A 21,266-nucleotide genomic window follows, 5' to 3' on the forward strand; every position below is an offset into this window, starting at 1 on the left:
ATCCAAGTTGGACAAAACCCAGTGTTATTTTTAATTTTTATAATTTCTGTTTCAGTCCAATCATGTTTTAAATACTGATACATGTATGATACAGAGTGAAGATACACTGCTTAGAATAAACATATATCAGGACAATTTATACATATGATAAAAAACTAAATAGCTTTTAAACAGACATAAAATTCCCTGAATGTGTTACTCATAACCTCATATGATATGTTGATATTAAAGATAAAATAAATGATCTCTCTTCCATTCTATCGCACTGCCCTATAGATATATGTATTTTCTCTGAAGTAGATATATGCAATTGTAGATTCCTAGTTGCTATCTTTTATATGAGGCTTGTAATAGCTCTTAAGATTAATAAGATTTGGTAAAACTTGAAGGATGTTAATCTTGATACAGATACACACTTAAGTATGTTTAAATGTGTTAAATATTTAGAAAGCATGTTAATGTATAAAGGTCTGACTGCTGCATGTTTTAACGATCTGCTATAATTTACCTGTAATTTTAACACCTGCATAGAAAGTAAATATGTTTAAACACTTATTATTATTAATGCTATAATTTATGGTTTATGGTTTACTTGAAGTTGGAGTAAGTGGTGCTTTTGTCACGATTTGAACTGAAAAGTAAACTCTTCATTAAAATTTCATTGTATGTTTCATGCAGGTAAAAAGAAGTGTGTGATGCGATATGGAGCAATGTGTTTGAGCTGTTAGAACTTCCGCAAGAGAAGTGGTCAGCTAATATTTGACCATTGATTAGGGTATTGTGTACGATATTGACAGAAATGATAGCTGTATACACAGGGCTCACCTTAGCTTTGTTTTTATTCGCTGACAAGGGTGGTCTACTACGTATTTACAGCTTTTATGTGTATTTGATATTTGACCAGTTAGTGTTATATACTATAGTAGAACGGACAGCAACCTGCTATATTACTATAATCCACTGCTGTGTGGTCCGATTGTCCACTGTGTTTCAGAACAGAACATACAATGTGTGGTCCAATTCTCCAAGCACTGTTGAGGGAGCAAGTTGTACAAGACATAGATGACTATCCTAGATCTTGTGTTTGTTAGAACAAGTGTTTTGTACATTGATTGTCCTCACAATATTTTGTACATTCAGAAGATTATCCTCCTTTAGAATGATTGTATGACACCCAGTTAAGACAGGGTGTTGTTAAGACTACTGCCAAATTGGGTGGTGTTTTTTCTTTGCTTGCTTTTCATGCTCTATTATATATGGAAATTTAAGGACTCTTCAGATTCAAGAATTGGAGAAAAGTCATAGTACTTCAAGAAAAACCACTGACTTTCTCTCCATACATGGCATTTGTCCATGCAGTGAAGGTTTTCATCTGAGATGGATGGCTGGTGTGGTAAAGAGTTGTTACACTATAACCTCTTGACCTCTGTGACCCCTCCCTTTTAAGGCTTTAGCTCTACCACCAATATGGCACATCCTCAAATGACCATTGCTGTTAATAAGTCTTAGAACTATATCGTTAACCGAACTAAATCGTGAATATATAAAATTGAGGGTACAGGTTTATAACAACTATATATATATACACACACCATGGGGGCTAAGGTTTTCATTGTCAATTACATCAAGTAGGACTAGGTAATAATCTCAATATCAATAATGAATTCATTTTTGATAAAATCACTGTTTGATCAATATATTGACTATTATAAAGACTAAATCCTACTGCGTAGTTCTTCAGATAGACTACAATGTAAGTTCAGCAAATACTCCAAGGTCGCTCTCTACAAAATTTATTGATCTTCAAATAGTTAATGCTAATGTACCATAAAAGAAGTACTTATAGCAGAAGGTTTGTGTACATTGCTAGTTAGCAAAGATCATTCACCTAGGATATTTTAAAAGTTTTGTTCAATAAAAAGTATTTTTACGTAGCATAATATTTAAATAAAAAGTAATAAAAGGTATATTAGGGACACATACTTGTGTTGAAGATAATTATATGTTGATAATTGTGTGTGGCTGTCAAACTGTATTATATCATCCATACTTTAGAAACTCCATGTGGGGCTAATAAAAAACAAACTATGAAAAATAAAACAAGAAATACATCAGATCCAAGGTAAAAGGAGTTCACAACAACTTACTATCGGCATATATTATGTATATTGGCCTTAGTAGTTCTACATCAAAACTTTGGTATGGGGGAAATCTACCTGTTGTCTGTGTAGTTGTAGTGTAGTCCATGTTTTAAATCAATTGAGAAACAAGTTCATGGTTTGGATATAAATGTGCAGGGATCTTATGGTAAAATGAAACTGGAGTGCCCAGAATTAGTCCATGTGATTAGGCAGGTAACCCCTAACCTGTTTGTCCCCCAAAATTCCAATAATTGCACCACTACACCACCCAATCATCTGGGAATCAGCTACTAGATTATCACAAGATGCTTACTATATCCACACTTTTACATATCTGGTCTCAGTCTGTCAGCATCACTACATCATATCACAGTTGATCATTCCTCGTGGGAGTCGCCAGATCCTAATTACTTAATTACACTGTTAGATAGGTTATCTCCCCTCCCGGCCAGCATGGAAAATTAATGTTTATTGTTATATAACATGCATGTGACAAAACTCATTAAGAATATTACACACAAGCCAAATCCTGTGTGGAGGAAAGTATGCCAGAAATCTACATGTATACTGGTACGTCCCACAGATAATACTGGCAGAAACAGTCATTTGTCATCTAAACCATGCAGTGACACAATTCAATCTCACCAATTAAATCTTAATTGGAACAGCTGATTGTGTGACACGAGTAGTTAATATCAACTCTATTAACATATGACAGAATTGGCCTGCATTGACTTACTCATAGATAAATGTCTCCAAGTTATCACTTTGGTTAACTCTGATTTATACACACACATTGGGGAATATAGGGTGCCCCAGTGTATTTGGCTGATTTAACTAGATAGATTCTGACACCAATGTAGGGGTTTAAAGTTTATATATGTTGTGCTAGAGAATGCATTTATCTGTAAATAAATTTGTACAATAAAACTTAATTTAAGCTTAAATCAATCTTCCATCATAAAGTATTATTTTTGTCACTAATGTTAATACACTATTGAGATGGCACTTGTGGCCATTTACTAATTGCCAACAACAGTTTAATTTTACCCAAAAGACCAGCATATCTGAAAGTAGTGGTATTAACTGCATGTCACACAATGGCATCAAGTGAAATAATTTGTTTTTATCTGATCCTAGTTTGTTGAACTCCTTCTCAACATCTCTTATTAAAACCATTACATTTCCATTAATGATATATCATTGTGACACATTGTGATTGAAGTTTAATGTACGATCTTTAACAAATAGTGTACAGAGCTGATGATGCTCGGGCACGTACCTTGCAAAGTGCACAAGTTTTAAGTATATTAGCAAAGGAACAAAGAAAACTGGTGAAGTGTTCCAACCAACACCTGAACAAAGGCCAAGATCAGTATCCCAAGAGGGAAGGTCATTCTAGACAATCATGTTGGGTAAGTTTTGGAGTATTGGATAAAAGGCATGGAAATCTGTGTGATGGCCACTTGAGTCTAGTCCAGTGGCCAGTGGGCTGACATGTTGGCTTTGTGATTGTAGATGCTGGAAGAGAGTCTGACTAACCTACAGAGTAGAACACTTCTGTTGAAATATACACAACATGACCGTGTTAAAACAAATACAGATGTACCATAGGGTCTTTTAGTTCAGTTAACTCCTTTTTTCAATCTGGCACCTTGATCTCCATTTTTTACTGTCATACAAGGCTTATTGTTAAGCAAGGCGTTTTGTTGAGCATTAAAGCTATGTAACAATTTTTACTGTCATTGCTTATTTTCAAACAAAGCTTATTGGCAAGCATGACTTATTATCAGGCTAGACTTATTGATATGAAAGGCTTATTGTAAAAAAGCTTATTGTCATACAAGGCTCATTATCAAGCAAGGAATTGCCAGATGTATGTAACAAGTATATAGGGACATTTTATTGCTATGTAACAAAATTAAGAAAGAAGTCTTTATAATCCAATGATATAAGTATTATTTTATAATCCAAGTCAGTCTATTAAAAAGTGCACTTAATGCAGGAAATTCAACGTGTTGATGTGATAAAATTCCACATATACAATTATGATGATAAGTATCTTTGGACAATCTGTTTAAGTTGGCTTATTGTTGATTTTTTTATCTTTTTTTTTTATTAATTTTAGAATTCTGTGAAATCTATCCCTGATCTTTATTGCTTAGCTTTACTTTACTTCAGTAATTAGAGTTCGTGGATCAGTCATTTATCTGGGGTGATAGAAGAAACCTTAGTAATGTATTAAAGTGATATATATTTACATTTCTATATAAATCTATACAGTGCTGTTTTTCTCTCTGATCAGAATGGCTATGAGTTTGTTCAAAATGGCTATGATTTTGTTGATGTTGTGTTATTTAAGACCAAACACACTGCATATTAAAAGGACAATTCCATGAAAATGTGAACTGTAAAGAGAAGTGAGCTAATGTCATACAAAAGACACTGACATTTATTTGTACATAGAGAAGACGATACCAACATGTATACTCTTCTTGTCGTAAATGATTAAAACATGCCAGCTGATTTTAAATCTACACCTTAAGTTTTCTTCCTATTTTATTAGTAAACATCTTACACAATTGTGCTTGAGATCTGTTAAAGAGACATTCCTTTGTGCACGATTTAAATTTAGCCCCGAGTTTGACAACAGTAATTAATCACTGATTTGACACTTAGTGCCCAATATATGCAGCGACTGTATTGACCAACATGGCCATACATCAGGTTCGTACCTGCAACACACCTACCCGCGACCTTGACAGGTAGAAAACAGATAAACACAGGATTTACTCAACTGTCAGTGTATTAATGCAGGTTGGGAGTTAAAAAAGCAGGTATTGCATGTTTAGAATCTGTGGAAACAGTAAAATGTTTGTCTGACTAGTTTTTAATCAGTCAAAGAAGAGTTGACACCAGTGTTATTGAACCTCTCTGGATTTTAAAAGTGGCAAAAACAAACAATAAAAAAAATCTGTAACAACAGTAAAATTTTGTAAACATGTTTATTGATTTATATTGATTTATATAGCTATTTATGACATTCTTCAGTTTTATGATTTGTTTTTAAAGTTTTGGAAGTTTCAATATATTGTGGAACATTATCCACTTTTAATATTATTCTGAAACACCATAGAAAATAGAATGGGTATAAAATGCAGCATTCAGATCAATTTAGCCCAAAGAGATAAGGCTTATGGTGAAAAGTGATGATACCATAATATCCACTCAGTTATCGTGACCTTCTAGAACTCTAATTGATGCTCTGTTGGTTCAGTGTGGTCATGTTGTCAAAACAGCAACTTTCTATGGGAAAATAAACAGTATCCAGAAATGGAGTTTTATAATTGATAGACATTGAAGGTGATACATTAAGTCACATTAACCAATATTGTGGTAGATTGGTGTGGGTCAGTTTGATGCCTATAACATCATCTTTTAGCTTTAATAAGATTATAAAAAACAAGACATATTGGACTGATAGGTAATACAGGTTTGCTATCTGAACTGATCCTATAGATATTATTTGGACCCCTACACAATATGTATTACTTTACCTACTATCAAGATTTTGTACGGACTCACCTTGTAGTTGGCTATAAGACAGTTTGGCTGATCAGCCGTTGATCTCAATGATTTAATGATAAACAAGGTTTGTCAAATCCAACTTTAAAAGGAAAACATTTCATTAAACTGATCTGGTAGATTTAAATTTGGGTTCATCAGGGACGAATCGACACCGCCCAAAGACCCAAGACAATAAATCTTGGCCTTATGGTAAAATGGTTCAATCCTTATTGTAATTTTATTAAAAGAATTCAGCTGTAGACTCAAAATAGAATTAAATGCATGTTATACACACAGACTTGGTTCTATATCAGACAACACCGATAAGACAGTGACGATAACCCTGTCAAGGTCGTTTGATAAACTTTCAAGGTCGTTAGATCTCTTAACTGACATTCTGACAATTCAATAGTAGCATATTGATACTAATCTGGTAATCAAACACTTCTTCAACTTTTTATTTAGATTTTAAATTTGATTATCTGAAATTTCTTGAGCCAATCTGTAAGAAAATCGTTGCAGATATTGCTGTCATTAAATATAGAGACTCGTGTTTGTCTATCAGTGATATCTGTCCTTGGTCGATACATTTATATATTAAAAGTAACAGTGAAAAGAAAATGTAGAATCAATTTCTACAAGTAGATAAGTAAACAGGGTTATTCCTGTAATTTGATTAGTTCATGATCATAAGCTTGATTAAACCTACCTCGTTAATTATAATTCCCCCAAAATCCTGACCGATTTATAGAGTAACAGAGGACGGAACTTTTACAGTCAAGGAATGACGTTAGAGATCTCTAAGAAATATTTATACATTTTCCATATTATCATTGATTTAACTGAATGTGACCTCTTAATAAAGGTCATATTGTGTTATACCTCTAATAAGGCCAATTAAATGCTGCCTATTTATACATAATTTCATTATCGTGGTGATTTGGGTTCCACGACACCGCTATGAAAAAACAAGTGTATGATGGACAACAAAATTACAATTGTACTTTTAGGTTGATATCCAGGTAAAAGATCACTTGTATGTGAAATACCATGGATTATAAACTGAAAATCTGAACACTTATGGTTGATGACAATTAAGTCATTAGATGACCTTTTATAAACTTGGCATCAATGTCAAGAGGTCACTTCCGTATGAAAGGCATTCAAACACATATGAATGAAATGCCCTTGACAAATTTAGGTAATGAATGGCATATCAGTTTGCCAACAGCAGCAATGGAAGTTAAACTTCATGAGTAAATGCTATAGATAAAGATTAGCAACTATTTTTTTTACGCTATTCTTTAGTTGACCTTAATTAAGAATAGAGTAATAAGAATACTGTACTAATGTTTTAGGGTCTCATTACCCCATCTATGTTTATTCATTAGCTCGCCTATTCGAAGAATAGGGGGAGCTAATACTGGTAACCCAAAATGTGTTAATCTTGCCGAAACTTGTTAGAATAACGGCAGAATACTTAATTTTTAACAAGTTTCGGCAGGATTAGCATATGTGCTTTTTTATTCAGTATTAACCCTTTATATTAAGACTTTTCCTCAGAATTCCAATTCGATTAATAAAATTAAGTATTTCTGCCGTAAAATTAAGTATTTTTCTGTCCGCCGTGGGTCCTGACGGCTGACGGCCGAATAACAGAGGGTATCAGTCACAATTACCCAACTTCGTTACGTGCACGGCTATTTATTGCTACATTGTCGGAGGTTGGGAATCGCCAAACTTTTCCGATGCGACGGTGAAATTAACAGATTCGGCGATAGAATTAAGAGTTTCTGCGTTTATATTCAGTGTTTCTGCGTTTATATTCAATGTTTCTGCGCTAATATTAACACATTTCGTCGCTTACATCGAGCGGGCGCGCCGAGCCGTGACGGCCGAGCACACGGCCTACACAGGTAAACTTTACCTTGTGAAACGAGACTTACAGTACGTACAGCCGCCAGCCGATTGTACCTGTAAAATAATTATGTTTACAATTCTCTTTTCCCCTTTAAAAATACATATATCCTCATTATCCTATTCTCCTATCTTGTGTTGTTTTCTTTCCCGCGTCTCGTCATTTGAGCTATGCATTTTGCACTTTTTTTTCGGAAGAGTTCCGATACGAGCGGTAACAAATGAATAACTGTCTAGGTTATGTGTAAAATATGTGTATATACACGGGGATTAACTATGACAAACAAATTATGTGTTTGATTATGTGCAATTACATGTATGTATATTCTTCTCACAAATTTGAATTGTTGACGATATTAAAATAAGATCGTTTTCCATAAAATAAATAAATATTTGTTATTTACAGACGTTTTGAAAGATATTTTGCTGTTGCCTTTAATTGTAAAATGCTGATTAAGTGTTATACATAATGATCTGCTTTTCAGGTTTGCTGAATTGATTTGATATACATAAAACGACTGATATCATATTCTGGTAATATTTTATGTACTTTGTTGCATGTAATTCCAGTATTTATTTATTTCTGCGTTTATATTCAATGTTTCTCCGTTTATATTCGATGTTTCTGCGTTTATATTAACACATTTCGTCGCTTACATCGAGCGGGGCGCGCCGAGCCGTGACGCAAGGTAAGCCTAGTACTATACATGTATACAGCATATATACGTATACGTTAGATCTACAATTTGAGTTTTTAGAGTAAATGGTTATTCTAGCTTGATGATGTAGATATTTTCAGTTTCAAAACATTCCATTTACACCACTTCAAAAATTCAAACAAGCATATATTTAACTTTAGATTAGATAATCAGTCCAATTTGATAGCGATATCAAAATGATGTTCGGATCAGTCTGGACTGAGATTTAGATAGCATATGATGTAAATTTCAGTGTAATAAAAAAAGTATAATGTAACACTGTCTTTTTACGAGTAAAATCCCAAAATTTAGCATGAATATATCTAGAATCCGTGTTTTTTATTTCATTCAAACTTCTGCTATAACGATATGATGCAAACACGGCACCGTTTTTGAGTAAAAATAAAATGTGGACGGTTATCAGTTATGTGATATTGGAGTTACAGTACCGAACTTATACCGAAAATAATATGTATATCTATATTGTTGCCTTTGAAACTTTATCCATAACGTTTACTAAAAAGCAGAAATACATCAATGGTATTTCTGATATTTGTTCCTATATTACAGTTTAAGTGTCGATTTAAATTCATTATTTCAAAATTATACTAAATCCTTAATAGTATATTCATTGTCGACCGTTTTGTATATCATACCGAGATTTAATAGTATGATATATGAACATTTATCGTATAATCCAAAAAGTAACCACATACAGTGTTCAAATGAAAATTGAAATTATTCGTATACAGGCATTAAGAATAGATATAATATCTTGTACCTTTTTAAAAATATACTAAGTGATATTTAAATAAGTATATTTAGTGTGATAATGTTGTAACCCTTCTTGTATGACTATACATGTACATTAAGATTCGAAACGGTGAAAATACATGCTTAGAATTTTTACTAATACCTTAGAAATTACTGGAGATTGCTATATGCCACGATTTCGTAATTACAGTCTAGACTGGAATAATTTTTAGGTTAAACCTTTAGTTGAACTAGTTCTTAGAACCATTTTTGTTTCTGAATAAGTCACCTTCCATTTTTGTTTTACCTGCGTACGACATATATATATGTAATATGTATTCCTAGGTATGATCAGGTATATTTTATTTCCATTTGCTTTTACATCTTCATTCTAAAAATGGAGGTGACAATAAAAAAAACCTAGAGCATAGATGTACGGGGTTTCCATAATTCAAATCACAATCCAATTAACGGATGTCCTAACCTGATTGACAGTAAGACAATAGCAAATACCCGATATAGTCCACCGAATAGCAAATCGCCCGCGGCCAGGTAATTACAGGTGAGTTCGATGAATGGCGTTGTGTACAGGTAAATAACATCCTGGTCAAGGTATTACATAACCATCAAACCAAAGGCATGGCTAATTATATATCTATAATGTCGGTGTATCTACTAGTATATCGATTAAAAATTGAAAGCGACAGCACGGTCTGAAAAAATAGTTTGTTTTGCTTAATATCTCAATATTTAGATCTTTTATAATATCGAAAGTAAATTCTTTCTACCACATGTTGAAACGTTTTACGGTATTGTAATAAATTTCGATTTATTCGGTTAGCAACACACAACACAATGTTTGTAATGATAAATCATCGGTGTGTACGTATGTCAAGCATCATATCCTTGATGCTTTAATCAAGAATTTCTTCAATTGTTACGTAAAATTTCATTCTACAGTCACAAACTTTGCAATTCACAATGTATCAAAGATACAGACTACAGGAAAATATTATTTAATTAAAGCGTATTCGTTGCTGAACTCGACAAAAAATCGGAAACTTTTATTTCTGTGTGGATTTTCTTTCATAATTACACGTAAAGATACCTGCTATTAGAGCACAAATTAGAGTATTTGAAACATCGAATTTCACTCTTTTAGTTATTTATATTCGAGACAAAGTTATTGTACGATTAACTTCACTCAAAAGTAATCATAAAAAAAATCTTTGATCGGCTTTTCCTGCGACCGTCGATGTAAGTGATAGCACATCAGTTAAAGTACAGCAATAAGCCACGGACTATTGTGACGTCACACGGTTTAGGGCTAGAAAATATGCATAATCGGGCGGTCAGAAAATTTGACCTCGATATCGGCGGTTTACAGCGGCACGGAGAGGTTTCTACACGGTCTAATAAAGCGTTTTCCAGCATAAACTGAAATTATATCATTTTTGACTGCACAAATCCTTTAAATATATCATGGAATTATAAATGCTTATAAATCCTTGTATATATGTAATCGTGTTCCGTATTTTATTAACACTTTTTGAACTTGATTTAGGCCTAATAGTTATCGGACTAACGCACCATTTTATCATAATAAAAATGTAAATGTGTACAGATTACCGAGTACCCGGATGTACTGTTACGTGAATCTCCTAAAATTGCTGACTTGCAATATGGCGTGTGTGTCAATGATTATATATATAAAGTCAAGTGATATATTTTATATGACAATTTATAAATACTTGGTACTGAAACCACCCCCATTTTGTATCCCAACATCGTCAAAAGTATCATCAAGGATTTATAAGTGAGAACTGTCTCTTTACCCTACTAAACACCACGCGTAACGCTAGACGAACCGGGAAATCGAGTCCAACGAAACACCAATGTAAAGTTAATAAAATTTCACAACGTTTAGTACTTGCTTTAAGGACGGAAGATTTAGAAGATATGTCTTAAATTTTTGTTAAAAAATACGACAACTCATGAAATGACGCTTCAGAAAGTAAGACGGTAACCCTCGCACCCACAAGCTACATCAAAGGCTGCGCCGGCGGATATCAAAGGAAAATGAGTCGTCGGCCAACGTCACGGTCAGTACACAAACGCAAAAGCTCCTACGTCGTACTTGCCCAAAACCCAGCGTGACTTATTCACCTCACAAACGTCCTTGGTATCATCAAGGACGTATTTTAGACAAAAATCCTTAGTATCATATTATCATCTTATTATAAGCGACCGCGGTGTGAAAAAGTGCTCACAGAAATTAGACATACACTACATATGAAACTATATATACTATGGTCTCATTAAATTATTAGGTAGCTGTATGACTGTGTTTCTGGTGTAAAAAATCATACACATATGATCGCATTGAAAAAGTGTATACAACTATCGTCGGCCATTTTTCTCACTTCGAGCTCCCCAAAATGCATACGCATCCCCTTCGTAACCCCGCAGGGTACCGCTAGCTAGCTCCTACCCGTGGTGTCAGGATGGCCCCAATAGGGCAAGCAATATAGCTAAATTTGTTCACGGCGTCCATTATCTGTGGAGTTAATTAGTCGGATGACACGTGTGCGGTACACAGTACACCTGAGAGGTGTATCTATGGCGACAACATATAAGTAAATGTACAGGTAATATAATTCACCTGACAGAGAGAGAAGAACATATACTGGCAATAAGGTTTTTTTTTTGTAAAGTTCATTCTTTGTAAACCCCCATTAAAGTGTACTGGGTTAAAAGGGGTCTTCCCGAACTTCACTGACAATCTAGTCTCTGTCTTTCGTTGATTAGCATTTTGAGTATATAATTTTTTGACAAATGTATAGCACAGTGATCGTTCATATGATATTTTATGTTTATCATAGTGACGTTGTGTATCGATTACGTCACGCACTAAATATAGCCTTGAAAAAATTGCTAGCCGTTGTTCGGTTAGTGTTGACACAATATTCCATGTTAATGTGTATTTTATGGTGTAATAAATAACATGCCAGCTATGATAACTCCCAGTAACTGGGTTTCGAAAGGTGTGCTCTTAAACTGAAAATTGTATGAAAATTCTGTTATTATGTGGCCTTCTTATTAGTGCTTTATTCGATTCGTGCCATGACGGTTCATCAGGATATTTATTCAAATCAATATTATTTTCAATTTTGTGTCTCTTTTTTTAGAAATAAGATATGATGATTAATACAGACATCGGTATATCCGATGTCATTTCCTATAATCAGCCAATCCTTTATAAAAAAGCCATTTTCATGGCTACCCAAATATCACAAAAAGACCCACTCGAAAATACGCATTTATATATTACGAATTATATATCTTTAGCATGAATAAAAACAACTGAAAATTGACACGTGTATACTATTTATTATTATAAATAATTGACGAATACTTCTTAAAACTAAACATGTATTTAATCAGAAACATATATGTATAATTGTTTCTGACAATATGAATTAAATTTTATCGTATTAGTTCACCAGATAAGTTTGGCCTCTATACTGGCATTACGTGCAACAAAGTACATCAAATAATTACCAGAATATGATATCGGTCGTTTAATGTATATCAAATCAATTCAGCAAACCTGAAAAGCAGATCAATATGTATAACACTTAATCAGCATTTTACAATTAAAGGCAACAGCAAAACGTCTGTAAATAACAAACATTTATTCATTTTATGGAAAACGATCTTATTTTAATATCGTCAACAATTCAAATTTGTGAGAAGAATATACATACATGTAATTGCACATAATCAAACACATAATTTGTTTGTCATAGTTAATCCCCGTGTACATTTGTTACCGCTCGTATCGGAACTCTTCCGAAAAAAGATGCAAAATGCATAGCTCAAATGACGAGACGCGGGAAAGAAAACAACAAAATATACATGTAGGAGAATAGGATAATTAGGGTAGATGTATTTTTAAAGGGGAAAAGAGAATTGTAAACATAATTATTTTTCAGGTACAATCGGCTGGCGGCTGTACGTACTGTAAGTCTCGTTTCACAAGGTAAAGTTTACCTGTGTAAGCCGTGTGCTCGGCCGTCACGGCTCGGCGCGCCCGCTCGATGTAAGCGACGAAATGTGTTAATATTAGCGCAGAAACATTGAATATAAACGCAGAAACATTGAATATAAACGCAGAAACATTGAATATAAACGCAGAAATAAATAAATACTGGAATTACGTGCCACAAAGTACATCAAATATTACCAGAATATGATATCGGTCGTTTATTGTATATCAAATCAATTCAGCAAACCTGAAAAGCAGATCATTATGTATAACACTTAATCAGCATTTTACAATTAAAGGCAACAGCAAAATATCTTTCAAAACGTCTGTAAATAACAAATATTTATTTATTTTATGGAAAACGATCTTATTTTAATATCGTCAACAATTCAAATTTGTGAGAAGAATATACATACATGTAATTGCACATAATCAAACACATAATTTGTTTGTCATAGTTAATCCCCGTGTATATACACATATTTTACACATAACCTAGACAGTTATTCATTTGTTACCGCTCGTATCGGAACTCTTCCGAAAAAAAGTGCAAAATGCATAGCTCAAATGACGAGACGCGGGAAAGAAAACAACACAAGATAGGAGAATAGGATAATGAGGATATATGTATTTTTAAAGGGGAAAAGAGAATTGTAAACATAATTATTTTACAGGTACAATCGGCTGGCGGCTGTACGTACTGTAAGTCTCGTTTCACAAGGTAAAGTTTACCTGTGTAGGCCGTGTGCTCGGCCGTCACGGCTCGGCGCGCGCGCCCCGCTCGATGTAAGCGACGAAATGTGTTAATATTAGCGCAGAAACATTGAATATAAACGCAGAAACACTGAATATAAACGCAGAAACTCTTAATTCTATCGCCGAATCTGTTAATTTCACCGTCGCATCGGAAAAGTTTGGCGATTCCCAACCTCCGACAATGTAGCAATAAATAGCCGTGCACGTAACGAAGTTGGGTAATTGTGACCGATACCCTCTGTTATTCGGCCGTCAGCCGTCACGACCCACGGCGGACAGAAAAATACTTAATTTTACGGCAGAAATACTTAATTTTATTAATCGAATTGGAATTCTGAGGAAAAGTCTTAATATAAAGGGTTAATACTGAATAAAAAAGCACATATGCTAATCCTGCCGAAACTTGTTAAAAATTAAGTATTCTGCCGTTATTCTAACAAGTTTCGGCAAGATTAACACATTTTGGGTTACCAGTGTAATGTTGTCACCCCCGGCGTCGGCGTCGGCGTCAGCGTTGGCGTCCCATTTTACGTTAAAGTTTTTGAGCAAGTTTCTGTTTTGTCAATTGTTTAAGCTTAAGTCATCATAAATGTTTATGATTTTATTTTCCTAATGTGTATGGATGCTGAACGTGATAATACAACCAATTTGGGGCCCTTTAGGGGGTTTTTGAGTCTGTTAATTTGTCATATTTCCATGTTAAAGTTTTTGAGCAAGTTTCTATTTTGTCAATTGTTTAAGCTTAAGTCATCATAAATGTTTATGATTTTATTTTCCTAATGTGTATGGATGCTGAACGTGACAATACAACCAATTTGGGCCCTTTAGGGGGTTTTTGAGTCTGTTAATTTGTCATATTTCCATGTTTAAATAGTAAATACTTGAACATCAACTTCTTCTGAATAGGCGAGCTTTGCTGTTCTCCAACAGCTCTTGTTTTATCTATTGCTATAGATCACATGAATGTCAGTATTTATCTTATCATCCATAATTCATGGCAGTTGTCAGCTGCATAATACATTTGTTAGGTTAATTAAAAACAATTAATTATAGCAGTGTTACCTGTAGTTAAATCCAAACCATGGCCTTACAAATCTGTCAGAATTATAATGGCTGTCACAAACTTTACACCTGTAATTTTAATCCACAGAATTATCAAAATTGCATATTTGCAAGAAATTTCAATCCACAGAAAACAACTGATTTGCTTGCAGATTGTTTAAACAATTGTATATCTTCAGAAAATTAATTTCTTTATCCAACATATTTTGTTTTCAGCTTAAAATCATTTTCATCTCCATATCATTGATATATGATTTTTAATTTGAAGGGGAAACTTGATCAAATGAAGGACTTTCTGTGTCCAAAATCAAATGATGGGCCAGACCTTTGGTTAAATCATCTGGTCATTAACTCTAGGGTTGAAGTAAGTTATATGACTTATAAATAGTTTCAGAAACTTTAAAAACCTGAGAAACCTAAGGACCTGTACAATAATAACAAACAAAAATGCAGGTATTTAAGATTGCAGAGTTCATGCACGAGTTCATCAGTACACCTGTGTATAAGAATGCAGGATTTATGCACGAGTTCATCGTAGCACCAGTTGTACCCCGAGTTCGGGCGTGACCTGCTGTACTATGATATACTCTTTTAGTAGTTATGGCAGCACCATTTTTCTCCTGTCACCACAGACTATTGTGTATTGGGTTTCATCATGGTGTTTATCTTATCTCTCCCCTTTGTAGCTCATTCAACACTCCGCAATTTGACGCCTGTTGTCTAGTTGCCTTACACAACTGTTACAATAGTAGCAGGTTCTTTGTCAGAAATACTGTGGTCGACATTGTTCCTCGGTCTGGCCCTCACTCCCAGTGTAAACTCATTTACTAATTTGTCTGTGTAACAATGAAAAATTTGTTCACAGATGACATTTTTGTCAGTTTAGTGCATTAGAAGGGTGTATTCTATTTTGCACTTAATAACACCCACATAAACAATCTTCTGAAAGAAGAACATGCAAGAAAGTCATTACATTTGTTAGTTTTTTCTTAATTTCTTTCTTTTCTTTTCCTTTTAATTGTGACATTTTGACAACTTTAACATGACAATCATGACAATTATATATGTTTATAAAAGATGTTATAAATCTACATTTAGATGAAATGTCCATGAGCATTAACCAGGAATCTTCTCTTGGCATCTCCTTCAGTCCAGTTTTCAGCTAAATCCTTTGATATCAAATCCTCAGATGTGAAAAGTCAAACACAATTAAAAGTCGTGACATTATCAACTAGACCGTTGTTAATAGGTCTATTTCTCATTTATGTTGGAAACGATCTGTAGTCCTTAAGTGATTTCCTAGTCATGAATTGAACTGAAAATTTTCAGAAATCTTCCAATATTTCAATTTGTGATCTAAACAATTTCTTTTCAAACTTGGGTCTTATAAAAAGACAGACGATAATAGTTTGAAAAGTGATCATATAACATTAACCGACAGGTGGTAGATAGACAGGTATACAATTAGAACAAACTCCATTCCTCACCCCATACTTTAAAGTAATGTCGAAAAAACATTGATTTGACTTTGTTCTTTTTAGCATTATATATAGAAATTTTGTACTGTGGGAATCCCTTTGAAAATATTCCATACCAGTCTCAATTAAAAACCACAATTATCTTCAAATGGGTTTGTTAATGACCACAAAATGACAATGTCAACTTTCCACAAAGACCAGGTTGATTGTTATAATCTTGTGGGCGAGTGTGAATGGAGCCTCGACCTTCACAGGAGAGGCGGTAGGAAGTAAGCTGCACAACTTATAAAAGTTCTTACAATAATCTAGACCCACTCTCATTGGGGTATAATTTCCATTCATGTTTTACTGAAAATAGACAGATGCTTTAATTGTACATTATGACACTGACTATACTATGAGGAGAATGAGTCTGCTTGCATGATGAAGTGAAAAACAAAGTAGTGAAATACACAGTATACTGAAAGAAATACTGTCAAAGATTGACTTATATAAAATATACTGAAAAATAAAAAAGGTGCAGTTGTAACGAGGCACAGCGTACAAAACTATTACAGCTGAGTTATATACCCATTACTGAGTTCTATTGCAAATTATAAAGCATGACCTTGATATAAGTATAAAAGGTCACACAAACAAGCTTTAGAAGATGTCGATTGCCATTTATTAGTGATTGATGGTAGAATGTTGATGTGATTAGTATATAATCGTGTATGGATGGGTAACTGGGTCAGCAGAGAGTGAAAATCTCTCACCACTTGTAAACATGTTATGTTTATCATGAAGTCATTAAGATGATTACCTGACAATTTAATTGCGTTCAACTCTTGATCAGTTTTGAAGAAAAAAAATATCTATTCTATTTATTTGTCAAAACTTTCTCTAAATTTGACATGGTATATTGTATCGTTGATGTTTCTGATAGGCTTTGAGAATGTCACAAATTATTGTATGCAGCAATGATTTGTATGTTAATTACAGTTGAATTAGTCTACAATAGGCTGACTGCACCTAGGCTGTGGGAACAGTGACGAGGCTATTGTATCACCTAACACTATTGATATCAATATTGTATAACTACTGATTGATTGTCTGAATTTGGTATTTATACTCTTATTTCTTTACTCGAGATTGTCAGAATTTGGTATTTATACTCTTATTTCTTTATTCGAAATCTTAATCGAAATCTTGAAATTAAAGTAAAAAATTATGTAAGGAATTTTATTGTTGAGATTTAAAGTTTAATGATGTGTATATTTATTTATCTTAAGATCTTAATCAGTGTTCGGAGACTATTCATTTCATATATATACAAAGCATTCTGTATAACTGATACTCCAATGTACTTTGCAAGTCATTTTCATTTCTGTCTTATTAGAATTTAGAGTCATGATTGAAAACCGGAAACTCTGTGTAGATAAAATCCTTGGAATTTTTCTTCACAGATGAGAATTGTAATGGTTATCTTACAAAAATGCTAATCAGTTTTAAACATGCGGGAACTTTTCCTAGTTGGTTTTTATGAAAGTTTTACCAGCTTAACTGTGTATGTTACAATTCCTATGATGGAACATATTGAATCTCAAATTTAGAAGTTTGATGATTGCGTTCCTAATCTGTAAATTAAACATAAAGTGGCATTTACAATGCTTGCTTTGAAATAAGATGTAACAGTGCATATATATTAAATTAGCCTATAGATGATATATGAGTTTGATTAAGTCATTTTAAAATGTTCTTAAAGATTACAATATACCAATCAAATGATTTCCTTTCATGAGGGAAACTTGATTAGTATACAATTCATTTATTACATATAGTAGATATTATTGATAATAATAAATCTTTGATATGAAAATCTGTCCTCTGACAGCTAGAGTAAGATGGTCAATCAATTATCTTTCTAACATGTTATATAATGAATAACATTTTATTTGATTTTGTATTAACTACTGAGAAACATCAATAATAAAGATTTTACATAAAAGTAAAGAAATGATGCATGTGTTGATTGTTTGAGTCTTTGTGTTGCCGTGAGATTGAGAGTTATCCTGGGATGATATGAACAAGACTTGTGGTTTTCACAGCCAATTCACAAACATTATCAAGATTTGTAAAGGGATATAACAAAAGCTGTTGAGATCGGTGACCCAAGAGAAACAATTTTCAGTCTGGATTATTTTAAAGATAGAATGGGTAGAAACAAAAGGGGGTAGCTATGTAACCATCAGCCTGTCTGTAGGTGGTTTGGGTAGGTAACCACAGGCAAACCCAACCTTGTGTGAAACCACTCTATCATATCCAGCCATGTTACATTTCTATACACAAAAATATGGATCTTGATCAAGATACGATCAGAGTTATTATAAATACTTTAGCTCTCCTAATTTTACACCACAACTATTTGACAGTCTAATTTTCTTTTGATATGATAAGAACTCCATATTGATGTCCCCCGCAAAAGTTCTTCTTCGCAAGACAATGACAGTTTTGTTTAAAATTAGCATCAAAGGTATTTAAAAGGAATGGGAAAACCCAGAGATTTAAGTAAGGACAAATGGAATGACATAAGACAACATCTATGTGGTTGAATATAACACCATGCATACTTGTAACTCAAAACCTAAAAATATCATACTAATGTTTAAATCTATTGTGTGATGAATTAAATCATTTGCTTTATGAATATTTGAAAACAACATTTTTGAAAGACAAGCAAGAACTGTGGTGTTTGGAACAGTATAAAGATTTTTCAAGGGAGATGATTTTTTCACAAACATATTATAACGAACTGTTAATTATCTAAATTCTTGTAAGAATTAGTGTTCATGAGCAATGTGGAATATTCTCTGTCTCTCAGTCAACTTGTATAGACGGTACCCTCATAAATGCACGGTATAAAATTGTTTTACCGAAGTATATTTGGTTGTCAATGTTGATTTTATTTATAACATCATCAGTCACAGCCCATATAATCCAGGTCCCGATATCTTGTGTCGATTTAGTTCAATTTTCTGCTTTACCAGTCAAAGGGATATGAGTAGACCATTAGTGGGTCCCTGCCCATAGTACCCCTAATACACACATACTCTGTAATGGTCTGTAGGCCTTAGACCTCATTTTAAAACTATATTTCAGAGCTTTTTCATCAACCAAGATGATTATGGACCACACTTTTACAGACTTGTTATTTTCTTTAATTTACTTTACAAATTATACCCGACTAAACGTTAAAAGGTGCCTGTGGTTAACTCCTGTAACAAGTGCCTTCACTGGCTTTCACTCATGACTTCAGTTTGATTTCAGATTGAAAAGTTGTAAAACAGCATCAGCTGGGGTCACTGGGTCCCAGTTCATTATTCTGTATGTGATTTAGTTTATTTCGTTTGATAATTACTAAAATCAAGAACTGTTCCACAAATTAAATTTTATTTGTAAAAGTGAATGGATTTAATCAATCAACCTGATTTCGTTTAGGTTTCTCACTTCTAGAGGTGTATCTAACAGTGTTGTCACATGTCACAACCTGGGCGTATCACGTCTCCATACCTGTAACTCTACATATCGTACTTGTATGAAGGTGCGTCGTTTCTAATGTGCCACTCCTTTTTATGTGTACGTTTAAATGAATTTGGGTTGTTGGTTTTTTTCTTCACATTTACACCTTTTTTTTTCTTTGAATAAACATGTATATCATGGATCATTTGGTACAGCAACAGCGTGATGTAATATTGTCGTAAAGGAATAATGAAATTTTAGTAGATAAAGGTAACACATTACTTAATCTGTACTCTGAATCAGAAATGATACGTAGAACCTTTGAATTTGTAATCTATACTTATATAATAAAATACGATGCCCTCTTTATCTGGTACTAAACTTTGTCAGCACTGAGATGACAAGACATATCGTCAATTTCATTGCTTCTTTAATGCCATTTAACAATTTGATATCATTCATGGAAGAAATTCTCTTTAAAAAGATTTTTTTTAAAGAGGGAAATAAAAAGTTTGATATCAGTCAGCAAAGTTGATGTACAAGTGTTTATTATTCTGTTTGTAAGGAGTGCTTTACATCTAAAAGCAGCTTGCCTATTTCTTTTAATTCTTTGATATATATTCTTTTTAGTTATTAAGACAGTACTTTTAGAATACTGCCTTTCTTTATGAATCTTTTTACTTAAAATTGTAAACAGATCTAAAGTTTCCCTACCATCAGTAAATTTAAAGATGTTAACCAGAGGAACTATCAATACGCTTGGTTCAAAAGTAAACTAATTTGCATATTTTTCATTATTATATCCAAACAAAAGTTTCACAATAACTGCAAATAAGGTAAGATTTCTATAGAATCTTGTTGCCTTTCCTACATATTAACTTTACGGTCCTGTTTGTGGTTAAGGTAATATCTTATGGTTGTGTAAGGTTGTTTATTTCTACTGTTGTGTGTAAACAGACAAGATCAAGTGTCATCATGTTTCCCTTGGTTTGATGGCACTATTGTTCAAAGCCTTGTAGAGAAGATCAAGACATTGTCAATAGAAGTTATCAAATTTGTAATAATTTGTGGTGTAACTTGTTACAGAGTAAAGGTCATCGTAACCTCTTACAAGGTTAGGGGGAGTACACCCAGGCCTTAAGTCACCAAGTGAAACCTGACTGAATCAATACTCTGATGTAACTTCCTCTGGGCATTAAAGATTTCGGGAGGGAAGGGGAAGCACTCTACTTGTAGAGATTATTCCTTTAATGGCAGTAAGATTTGTATAGGTGATGTAAAGCTATTCTCCAAGTGTGTGTGTTAGCGTCACAAGTCAATAGCAGATCGGGTGTCATTGGTCAAGGTT

At 33.5% G+C, this 21,266-nt stretch overlaps 2 long non-coding RNA genes across 3 annotated transcripts in view; one reads left to right on the top strand and one right to left on the bottom strand.

Annotated features, from left to right (window-relative positions):
• LOC138318970 (uncharacterized) overlaps positions 1-21,266 on the top strand; it is an 84,051-nt gene that overhangs the window by 38,405 nt on the left and 24,380 nt on the right. The gene's annotated exons all lie outside the window — the stretch shown is intronic.
• The window catches only part of LOC138318971 (uncharacterized), a 37,184-nt gene that overhangs the window by 9,780 nt on the left and 6,138 nt on the right, over positions 1-21,266 (bottom strand). Inside the window, exon 1 of one of the 2 annotated variants that reach the window (XR_011207934.1) lies at positions 14,943-15,019. The exons of the other annotated variant lie outside the window; for it this stretch is intronic. This is a non-coding gene — a long non-coding RNA (uncharacterized lncRNA). Of the gene's footprint in view, positions 1-14,942; positions 15,020-21,266 lie in introns of those variants that run through there. 2 annotated transcript variants of the gene reach the window in all.

This window comes from Argopecten irradians, chromosome 3 (assembly GCF_041381155.1).
Source record: "Argopecten irradians isolate NY chromosome 3, Ai_NY, whole genome shotgun sequence".
Taxonomy (NCBI): Eukaryota; Metazoa; Mollusca; class Bivalvia; order Pectinida; family Pectinidae; genus Argopecten; species Argopecten irradians.